The sequence below is a fragment of the Gorilla gorilla genome, chromosome 3, assembly GCF_029281585.2.
Source record: "Gorilla gorilla gorilla isolate KB3781 chromosome 3, NHGRI_mGorGor1-v2.1_pri, whole genome shotgun sequence".
Taxonomy (NCBI): Eukaryota; Metazoa; Chordata; class Mammalia; order Primates; family Hominidae; genus Gorilla; species Gorilla gorilla.
In genome coordinates this window covers 200,006,894-200,018,480 of record NC_073227.2, presented here as the reverse complement: position 1 = coordinate 200,018,480, position 11,587 = coordinate 200,006,894, and the positions used below count along the sequence as shown (strand labels likewise).

The window sequence follows — 11,587 nt, the reverse complement described above, 5'->3', positions numbered from 1 at the left end:
TGATGAAACATATAATCTCATATTATAAAAACTTATGAAGTCTGGAAAAGTATTTTAAAATATATTTCTAGATATATACCAGTAAAAGACAGAGAAGAAAGAAAAAGATAAGGAATAAGAAAAACAACCCATAACCTAAAAAAGAAAAGTTACCTTACAAATGATCAGACTTAGAAAATTCCCAACAGATTTTTCAAAGGCAACAATAGATGTTAGAAGATAAAGGACACTAACAGGTAAAGGTGTAAACTTCAATAAGGTCAAAACAACCATGTTCACCTGGAGGTACAAACAGATCACAGTTTATTAAGAACCCAAGAGCATGCTCTAGTCTTCAAGTGTCTTGTATTGTGAGCCCAGTTGACTCACTATAGCACTTCTTTCAATACTATAATTAAATAATCAACAGTGTTGCTTCTTTTATAGAATCCCCATTTAACATTTGGAAGGACACTTTAGGGATTTTGCAGTCCAAAGCATATGCCCGCGTGTCTTCTCTGTCTCTATGCAGCAAGTTGTCGTCAAACACTTTTTCAGTTGACCTAGGATGAATTAGAGCAAGGAGATGGATGAGTGACCGCATTTGTACCACTCTTCAATGTCAATGGTAAGGGCATGGCAAGTAGCAAGATAATATCTGTGTCACATTTTGAGACACTTGAATATAACTCAAGTCAGAGGAATTAGGTGGCTGTGGAGTGAACTTCTTTTAAATTACAACATTCTCAAAAACACACAGAAATACAGTGAGGTAGTGTAATGTGCCACATAATATTGAGTATGCTTAAATTTATGTATGGTACAAACTATTCTAACATTTTCAAATTGCTGATGGTAGAAAAAAATAGTATAATTTTGTGCAATGAAACCATGACTCTACAACAGTTCATGAAATAAAGTCACTTTCGAAAAAGACTAAGGGAATTTATTTCTAATACAATAAAACTGGAAAATAGTGATGAAGTATTTGGGAAAAAACACGGATCCTAAATGAAAGATTCAAGAGGAAAAATTGACATGGGGAGGCAGAAGTAACTATAAGAAAATGACTAATTTGATGAATATGCAATGGGTAGAATTATAATGCTGAAATATGCAGCATGTACCACAGAAGTTGGTAGTCAAAATTAAAGGAGTCTAAGATCCCCAATTATTTTCCACAAGCATAATGGTGATATTTGCTTTTAAAAGTTAAATTTAGACTGGGTGCAGGGGCTCACTCCTGTAATCCCAGCACTTTGGAAGACTGAGGCAGACGGATCACCTGAGGTCAGGAGTTTGAGACCAGCCTGGCCAACAAGGTGAAACCCCTTCTTAACTAACATTACACACACACACACACACACACACACACAAATTAGCTGGGCGTGGTGGTGGGCACCTGTAATCCCAGCTACTTAGGAGGCTGAGGCAGGAGAATTGCTTGAACCTGGGAGGTGGAAGTTGCAGTGAGCCAAGATCATGCCATGGCACTCCAGCCTAGGCAACAAGAGGGAGATTCCTTCTCGAAAAATAATAATAATAATAAAAGTTAAATTTAAATAACAACAATTTAAAGTGAATCACTATGAAATAGAAATATGGTATCAGTTGTTCAAAATAAAGGCAGTAAAAAGGAGGATGCTAACCCCAATCAATTACAAGGAAGGTAAGACGGAAAAAAAAGAGAAAAAGCAGGGTTAAGGACAGTAGGAAAAATGGATGGAAGTAACAAATAAAAAAATATCCAAAATGATAGCAACTCATCAGTTACAAAGAAGATAATACCTTTAGATTTTTTTCCCCCAAATCCAGCTATACACCACTTACAAGAACACAAAAAGATTGAAATTTAAAAGTTAAGAAACAGAGTTAATGCTGCTGTATTAACACAGAAGATTGAAGAATGTTAAATAAAAAAAATAAGGCTAATGAAGGTCATTACCTCATTATGATTAAAAAATCTACCAGGAAAAAGAATATAATGTTAAATTGAAATACACCTCATTGCATATTATTTGACAGAATGACAAGAAGAAATTGACAAATTTATATTATAGTAGAAAATATTCCAATTGAACTGTTTCCTAGGTATCAAGAATATAGTGAAGCTTCATGGGTTGGAAAATTCTATGTTAAGCTTGAAGCAATGTAGGATGCAATAAATCCCCAGCCTTGAGAACCTTCTTCTAACAATCGACTTGACAATTCTAGATTGTCATGTTGACATGTCTCAACTGTAAAATAACTTACTCATATTACAATTTTTCTGACCTCAAACATTTTGATATTAATAACACTATATATAATACTTTTAAAATTATAGAACTTCTATTTCTAGAAAGATGGGATAGATGTACTTTTCCCTATATCTTTACTTAAGTTCAACTAAAAATACTTAATATGTTATAGTGCTTAAGAAGACTCTAAAAGTGGAGGGAAGATGGCAGACCAGCCAGGGACCTCGGCAGCCAAAGATGATGTGCTGGTGAGTGCTCTGAGCTTTCATTTTGCCTCCTGTGCCCCAGACTGTGTGCAGGAGAAGCTGACAACCCAGAAATGCCAATAAAGGCTCCGATAAAGCTTGCTGTCTCTAGCCAGCTGACCAGAAAATGGAAGCATAGCCATGCAGAAAATGTACAGTCAATACTGCCCAACTCTAGCCACAGAAAACACAGAAAACAAAATGTGACCTCAACCCTTACCCCTCTTCCACACCCACAAAGGCTGCCTGGGGATCCTGGTCTTCCACACTTCCCAAGTTGTAATGAGGTCACCCAAATACCACCATCCACCACCAAGGTGGTCTCAGAGTAGGCTGAATAGAGAATTGGGACATTCAGCCCTGCCAGGGCAACTAGAAATCATTTTCCACAGTGTCGGAGACTACACGGAAGACCTGGACGTCAACGCTCCACCCGGCAGGAACAAGGTGCCATCTACTCCAAGTGGGTAGTATCTCATGAAGGTCACTACCTTCATTATGATAAAAAAAAATTACCAGGAAAAAGAATATAATGTTAAATTGAAATACACCTCATTGCATATTATTTGACAGAATGACAGGAAGAAAATGACAAATTTATATTATAGTAGAAAATATTCCCATTGAACTGTTTCCTAGGTATCAAGAATATAGTGAAGCTTATTATTATAAGTGGGTCGTATCAGAGGAGGCATGTGGAAAGGAGGGTCAGGGCTTTCATCTCTAGCTAGAGATAACAAGGCAACTGCTGACTCCATAGTATCGGCAATAAGGTGCCCAGTAGTGTGGTATCAGCAGAAGCCTACGAGAAAACCAGCATATCCATCCCTCCTCAGCAGTAGTGAGGGGCTGCTCCACACCTTGGTTGTCAGCAGCCTCTTCATTTTCACAGCCCACTCCTGCCTTTGTAAGGCTGGACCTGGAGCCTGATGACTTTGAGTGTCATAATGGAAAGACATTTTTTTCTTTGAGATGGCGTCTCACTCTTGTCCCCCAGGCTAGAGTGCAGTGGCATGATCACTGCTCACTGCAGCCTCCTTCTCCTGCGTTCAAGGGACTCTCCTGTCTCAGCCTCCCAAGTAGATGGGACTACAGGCACGTACCACCACCACCATGCCTGGCTAATTTTTGTATTTTTAGTAGAGACACGGTTTCGCCACGTTGGCTAGGCTGGTCTCAAACTCCTGGCCACAAGCAGTCCACCCACCTCAGCTTCCCAAAGTTCTAGGATTACAGGTATGAGCCACCGCGCCTGACCTAAGAGACATTTTTATTTTAGCGTGGGCTCCTCATTTCTTAGGCAATGCAGTCCTCTCAAAACAGTCTCTTCTAATCCTTTCAATGCTACTAACCAATCCAACATTTCTTTCTTAGACATAACTTTCAAATATGTTTTATTTCATTTCTTTCTTGTTCCAGTGCCACTTTCTTCAGATCATACCACCGTATGTCTTGATTACATTGTTCAATGAGAAATGTTACTAGTCCTATGCTATCCAAGACTATTTTTGGAGTCTGGTTCTCACTCCTTTACGCAGGCTAGAGTGTATAGTGGTGCTATCATAGCTCGCCGCAGCCTCGACCTCCTGGGCTCAAGGTATCCCTTCCAGGTAGTTTCAACTACAGGCACACATCACCATGCCCAGCTGATTTTTGTATTTTTTGTAGTGACGGTGTCTCACTATGTTGCCCAAGCAAGTCTCAAATTCCTGGCCTCAAGCGATCCTCCCACCTCAGCTTCCTGAAGTGCTGGGATTACAGGCGTGAGCTGCTGTGCCCAGCCTCAAAGACTTAAAGTTTTCATTGCAATTATTTGAAGTGTAAGTACAATGTGATTTTCTAACTCTGAAAGTTCAAGAATTTATGGAAGCTTTATAATCTATGTATTTTCCTACTTATAAAGCATTCAATTATTTCCCAAACTCATCTTTCTCATCATATTTTTCCAAAAATAGTGAATTCTAGCCAACACCTACAACTGTGACATTATTTTCCAACTTCTTAGCTTATGGCTTCCAGCACAATGGCATATACCTAGCCCTTTTATGCTGTCAAAGTTGATGATTTTATCAAAAGTTTTCCTGACACATAACCTATATCTTTACAAGTTTCAATATAAAATTCCTTATCTTCCACACCTTAACATTAAGCCAATGACACATAATAATTTGGTATCCCAGCTCCCCATTTCTGGGTAAAAATTTGCTTTATTTAGGGTAGGCTAAGCTTCTTTGCAGGAATAAAGAAATCTCAATATCCCAGTTAGTTTAATAGAGTGAAGTTTTATTCCCTGCTCAAACAAAGGCATGTGTTCTCATTTATAGAGGTCTTCTGAAAGGTTCTCCTCCATGTAATCATTCAGAGACACAGATGCTCTGTAGAGTGTTTCCACTTCCACTTAGAGTCTTGGGGTCTTACATGAATTCCTGGTATCTAATTGAGCAATGAGCAGGAGTGGGAGGACACTTTCATGGGCCATTTCCAAGGTTAGGCTGGAAATTGGTATATGTCAATTCCAATGTCCCAGACACATTACATGGTGGCACTGGGATGTAAGGGGGCTCAGTGAATGTAGTTTATGTGTGTCCCAGGAAAAAGAGGAGCTCTGCATATTGGTCAACACAAACAGGCTTCCATAACATGAAGATTGAAACACTTGGTTGCTAAACGGGAAGCCCACTTAAAAGGATTAATACAAAAGAACAGATAAATATATTTTGAGGGCTAAATAGCAATCCCCATCCCAAGTGTAAACTTCCATTTCTTAAATGTCTTACGAAGTATGACAATTGGAATCACTATAAATGAAAAATAAATAAAATAAAATAAAATAATTTGGCCGGGTGCGGTGGCTCACACCTGTAATCCCAGGACTCTGGGAGGCCGATTTGGGTGGATCACGAGGTCAGGAGTTCGACACCAGCTTGGCCAACATGGTGAAACCCCATCTCTACTAAAAATACAAAAATTAGCTGAGTATGGTGGTGGGTGCCTGTAATCCCATCTACTCGGGAAGCTGAGGCAGGAGAATCATTTGAACCTGGGAGACGGAGGTTGCAGTGAGCTGAGATAGCCATTGCACTCCAGCCTCGGCAACAGGGTTAGACTCCGTCTCAAAAAATAAATATTCATATATTGCAATTTACTAAATAATATGTCAATGCCATTTTATAAAAAAAAAAACTCTTTTGCAACTACATAACATTTTGTTAAATTGGCACTCTCCAAATTTGAAATACTTCAATCTCTGTTTATCAAACATGTGTTGAGTACCTACTCCATGGCAGACATGAAGTGGGGGAATGGAAGACAGCAGCAAACAGGAAGGCGTGGCCTCTAACCGTGAGGAGTGCCTTGCAATTGATCTGGTATTGTTCCAGCCACATCCACAATGCCCCATAGAGTAATTGTACCCCGCTTTGAGAAATTGTCTTACACACTCTTTAGAGAGTCATAGGTTTAATTATTTAAAAAGTGCCAAATGTAATCAGGCTTAAATGACCACTCAAGGTTTTACAATTAATGAGTTATTTAGATAGGATCAAATTTCAGCTCTTTTGGAATCTTTTCAGGTAGATATCCTATATTTTACCTCCCCGTTAGTGTTGATGCTAGAAACAGGGCAATTCAATGATATTATGGAGTGTCTGAAGTGAAAAGAGATACAGTTATAAATCATAACTGAAATTCCAGGAGTGTTTGAAATATCGGAAAGAGACCAAGTGGTTTTTGTTTGTTTTGTTTTACATTAATACACAAACACAACATCTCTGATATTTGTATTTAAGGTTTCTTTCATTAGATGATGGAATAAGTATGAATTAAATCAACAGTTTATTTTATATCCTTTAATAAACCAATAAATTATAAAAGTAAATTATTTTTCCCAAATATGGCAAGATGGCATACTCTCCTTAAAGCACGAAAAGATTTATTTAACAATATATGGAAAATTATAACATTGGACACTACATTAATGAAGGGTAACCAGGCTCGCCTGACGTTGTTCCAGTTAATATCCCAGAAAGCAGTCAATCACAGAGAAAATATCCCAGAAAGCAGTCAATCACATAGAAAATATCCCATTTGGGGTTAATGACAGTTGCCGAAATGTGATGTCCACTAAATTTAGTTTTTCAGGCAGTTTTTACACTGTATCTAAAACTTGTAGGATAGGAAGTACCCAGAAAGTGAAATTCCTGTGACAATAATTGCCTTTTTTTCATCTGAGATATTTTGGCATCCTTATTCATATGCCCCCAACATCAAAAGGAAAATCTGTAATTATTTAAAAATCATTTTCCCTAATGAGATGACTATTAGGATTTTGCACATGGAGGATATACACTCAAATAATACCTTATTATAAGAAGTGTATCTTAAATATTAATTATTTTATAACATATCAAAAGAAGTCATGTTGCTTGTAATTATTTTTTGAAGCCACATGTGGAAAATATGAAAACAAAATTTATATTTTATGCAGAAGATTCTTGTCCTCTTTTATCAAGTAGCGTTTGTTGTTAGTCACCATTTTCTGTACACAGCAACGTGGGTTTTTTAGCTTGACTTACATTTCAAAAGTAAGAATCTTTTCTGTTTTAGCTCAATGCCAGTTGTGTGCTGACTGCCTACTGCTTCCCAACTACGTATCTAGAATTGTGTAGTTTAATTGCCGCTTGCACAGTGGTATTGCACATAAACACAGCAGCTGCTACTGTATGTTGGAAGTGGCTCAGAAAAATCTATGGACACTGTTCAGCTTTGACTAAAAAGCCAAAAATTTTAGACCCAGCTGCATTACTCTAACAGCTTGACAATACAGTGCCTTAACAAAAAAAAATCCTCAACTCATTGGAAGTCTTCTTACAATATGTTTGAGACCACACCAGAGAAAATTGCGTGGAACCATGTGGTCTGGTGGTAAAACTTTCCAAAAATGATTTTCTTTCTCTTTTTTCTAGTCACTGAGGTCCTTAGATTTTTGTTTGTTAGTATTCTGTATTGCTGGAGATAGCCACTAGAGATAAGAAAACTAATATGAAACTTGGATATCTTCCTGTTACCAGGTAGAGATTATGTTCTTTTCGGTTAAACCAATTAAAAATGTGAAACCAAAGGGGAAATGCACAGAAACCTGGACAGAGGACCTTTGCTGCAGCAGCTTGCAGACTTGAATGAACACTCTGTTGTGTGGAAGAGGTAGGCCGATGGCACATGAAAATGTAGTCATGAAAAAAACTCAGTTTGTATTTAAGTGTTTCCACATAACGTTTTTTAAAGGGGAAAAATTAGAGAGCCATTTTTATTTTTATATATAAACAAAATTCAGGGCATTGCAATAAAAGGAGAAATCAAGACCTCATTTGTTTCACTGCTGTTATATTTATCCCTTCATTATGCAGAGTTTTCTGTGTTTCAGTATTTAGAAGCCCAAGTAGCATTATCCAAAGAGTAAAACTTCCCATGAAAATTAGAAGTTGGGCATTTATAGGTTTGCTATAGAATATTGTTGTTATCTTGATGTTATTTTTAACCACTCTGATGAATTTAAGGATGCCTAAGATTATTTAGCGAGAGTTTCAGCTCAATTTATAAATATGACATTATTTTTTAAACAATGTTAAGCTTGCTATACAAGTCCTGTAAAATATTGCTAATATCTCTGTCAATGTTGGTGTGTTAGGTACCTAAGAGAATGTTAAGGTCTGATGGCAAAATGGCCTCCTTTAGAGTACAGTGGATCCAAATCCAGTGGTTGATGTCTAGTAGTTGAAGAAATAATTCAGTTATTTATGTTCTCTCCCAGTATTATAAACATTAAGAGACAGATGTGGTAGACCTTGTTCACAGAGTCACATGAAGGAATTTTTCTGAGGTAAATATTCTGCCATAGCAATCTAGCAATAAAAAGTGTCTTCAAAGATTTTATTAAATCAATGGTAGCATCTCGATGACTTTTTACCTAATTAACTCAAATGACTGTAGCAGCAAATAATGAGGAATTGGCTGAATAAGTCAACTTACAAATTTGAATGCAATAGAATTATATTTAATTTAATTATGAAGTCATGATCCTATATAGTTTTTAAATAGATCACATTGACTATTATCCCATTTTAGGGTGAAAATTTACTGCCAATATTTCAATAGTTATCAGCAGAGAACCACTTCACCTGTAGGCACTCAGTTATTTTGTTTACTTTTCTCATTTTCTGCCATTAACTGGAGTTAATAAAATTTAAATGTTATAAATCATTTTCCATAAAAAATTTTGCCACTGCCAAATGGCAATGTTAATACCCTAAAGACTCAAGGTTTCTGATGACTTATTTTATGTAAAAAGAATACGCTAGGCACACTCATATTTGGGCAAACTGGTAAAGACAGAAAATATAGAGCTGTGTGAAAACGGTGTAACAAATATATCTGAAAGTTGATGACAATGTAGATAATTTCTGCAACAGAAAGTACTGAAAAAGACTAATGGAAAAGAAAAGATGTAGAACTATCCTCCATCCAAGTGTACATGTCTCAGAGATTAATGACTGTCAAGAAGAGAGAGACACTTTGAATAACAGAATCCAATGATACTAGCTGTCAGAGTTGATCCTCTATTTAAAAAGGTAATTTGCATAATCATAACCATAATTCATATAATCTTTTTATAAACCAATTAATAAGTCAGCTTTTATGCTGCTATGAAAATAAACAAAAACAGTATCTCTGTGCATTTAGCAATAAGCATTTATTTCTTCCTCATGTCACAGGAAGGCTGAAATTCAGTTATGACTTTTTTCTCCATCTGGATTGTCTGACTTAGCTGGACTTTGCTTCATATATCTTGTCTTTCCAGAATGCAGGATGAAGGACTGGCTTTTATTTGAAACATTATGTTCTCATGGTGGAGAGAAACGAAGAGGTCCCAGGAAACCATATGAGCATATTTAAACCTTCTGCTTAGACATGACATATGTCAGTTCTGTTCAATATCCGTTGAACAAAACAAGACCCATGGCCAAGGCAAAGTCAATGTGGCGGACTGCAATACTCCTCTTACCATAAAATACTGTCAGTGTGGGAAGAGAATAATTTTGAACAAATAATAAGATGTGCAGTTGTCACCAGCCAAGTTGTTGCATGTGGCCAATGTATTTATATCGACCATTTAATAGTAATTCATTCTAGTTCATTTTTAGCAGCTTAGTTTTATAAATATTCAATCCTTTGGAATTCTTCCTCCTCTCCATTTTCCAACCAAAGAGGGCTTATAGACGTGTGGGTGAAATAGGTGACTTAGTGACATCATGATGCTTGGAGAAAGGTTTCTCTGAATTTACAAAGGTTCTTATGCTGTTCTGGAGTTGGCTAGATCATTTTTGTAATGGGATCCTATATGCTGATATCTATTAAAGTGTTTCTCATGGACTTTTGAGCTCTTCTCTTGGCTCATTCAAGCCTAGATCATCTTCCTCAGAGATATAGCTTTTCATTCGTTTCAAAGATGTGGCACTTCCCTTTAATTCACTGCTACAATTTCTAGTTGGGCTCTATCTACATTGTCCTTTCTTCGGTCACTTCTTTCACTGGAGTGGTCTCACACAGATTTTTCTGGCACTTATTGCAGTTAAATTAAGGCTGTGACCTTGTTCATGTGACAATTCTTTCTTTTTTCTTTATGTAAACAGTTTATTTACTCTACACAGCAACACAGACAAAATGCCACATAAACACAAAGGAAATGACACAGAGCCGAGATGCGGGCTGACCTGGGATCTGAGACTCAAAAGCAAAACAGAATACAGCATACTGATGGGTCTTGACTCTTTATCCAATTTGCCAGTCTGTGTCTTTTAACTGGAGCATTTAGCTCATTTACATTTAAGGTTAGTATTGTTATGTGTGAATTTGATCCTGTCGTTATGATGTTAGCTGGTTATTTTGCTCTTTAGTTGATGCAGTTTCTTCCTAGCATCGATGGTCTTTACAATTTGGCATGTTTTTGCAGTGGCTGGTACCGGTTGTTCCTTTCCATGTTTAGTACTTCCTTCAGGAGCTCTTGTAGGACAGGCCTGGTGGAGACAAAATCTCTCAGCATTTGCTTGTCTGTAAAGTATTTTATTTCTCCTTCACTTATGAAGCTTAGTTTGGCTGGATATGAAATTCTGGGTTGAAAACTCTTTTCTTAAATAATGTTGAATATTGGCCCCCACTCTCTTCTGGCTTGTAGGGTTTCTGCCGAGAGATCCGCTGTTAGTCTGATGGGCTTCCCTTTGTGGGTAACCCGACCTTTCTCTCTGGCTGCCCTTAACATTTTTTCCTTCGTTTCAACTTTGGTGAATCTGACAATTATGTGTCTTGGAGTTGCTCTTCTCGAGGAATATCTTTGTGGCGTTCTCTGTATTTCCTGAATTTGAATGTTGGCCTGCCTTGCTAGATTGGGGAAGTTCTCCTGGATAATATCCTGCAGAATGTTTTCCAACTTGGTTCCATTCTTCTTTTCACTTTCAGGTACACCAATCAGACATAGATTTGGTATTTTCACATAGTCCCATATTTCTTGGAGGCTTTGTTCATTTCTTTTTATTCTTTTTCACACATAGGCTCAAAATAAAGGGATGGAGGAAGATCTACCAAGCAAACGGAAAACAAAAAAAGGCAGGAGTTGCAATCCCAGTCTCAGATAAAACAGACTTTAAACCAACAAAGATTAAAAGAGACAAAGAAGGCCATTACATAATGGTAAAGGGATCAATTCAACAAGAAGAGCTAACTATCCTAAATATGCATGCACCCAATACAGGAGCACCCAGATTCATAAAGCAAGTTCTTAGAGACCTGCAAAGAGACTTAGACTCCCACACAATAATAATGGGAGACTATAACACCCCACTATCAACATTAGACAGATCAACGAGACAGAAAGTTAACAAGGATATCCAGTAATTGAACTCAGCTCTGCACCAAGTGGACCTAATAGACATCTACAGAACTCTCCACCCCAAATCAACAAAATACACATTCTTCTCAGCACCACACCACACCTGTTCCCAAATTGACCACATATTTGGAAGTAAAGCACTCCTCAGCAAATGTAAAAGAACAGAAATTTTAACAAACTGT

The 11,587-nt window shown here is 37.3% G+C and overlaps 1 long non-coding RNA gene across 1 annotated transcript in view; it reads right to left on the bottom strand.

Annotated features, from left to right (window-relative positions):
• Window positions 1–409: 409 nt before the first annotated feature.
• LOC129533060 (uncharacterized) overlaps window positions 410–11,587 on the bottom strand; it is a 192,217-nt gene continuing 181,039 nt past the window's right edge. Inside the window, exon 3 of the long non-coding RNA XR_008679081.2 lies at window positions 410–542. This is a non-coding gene — a long non-coding RNA (uncharacterized lncRNA). The remainder of the gene's footprint in view (window positions 543–11,587) is intronic.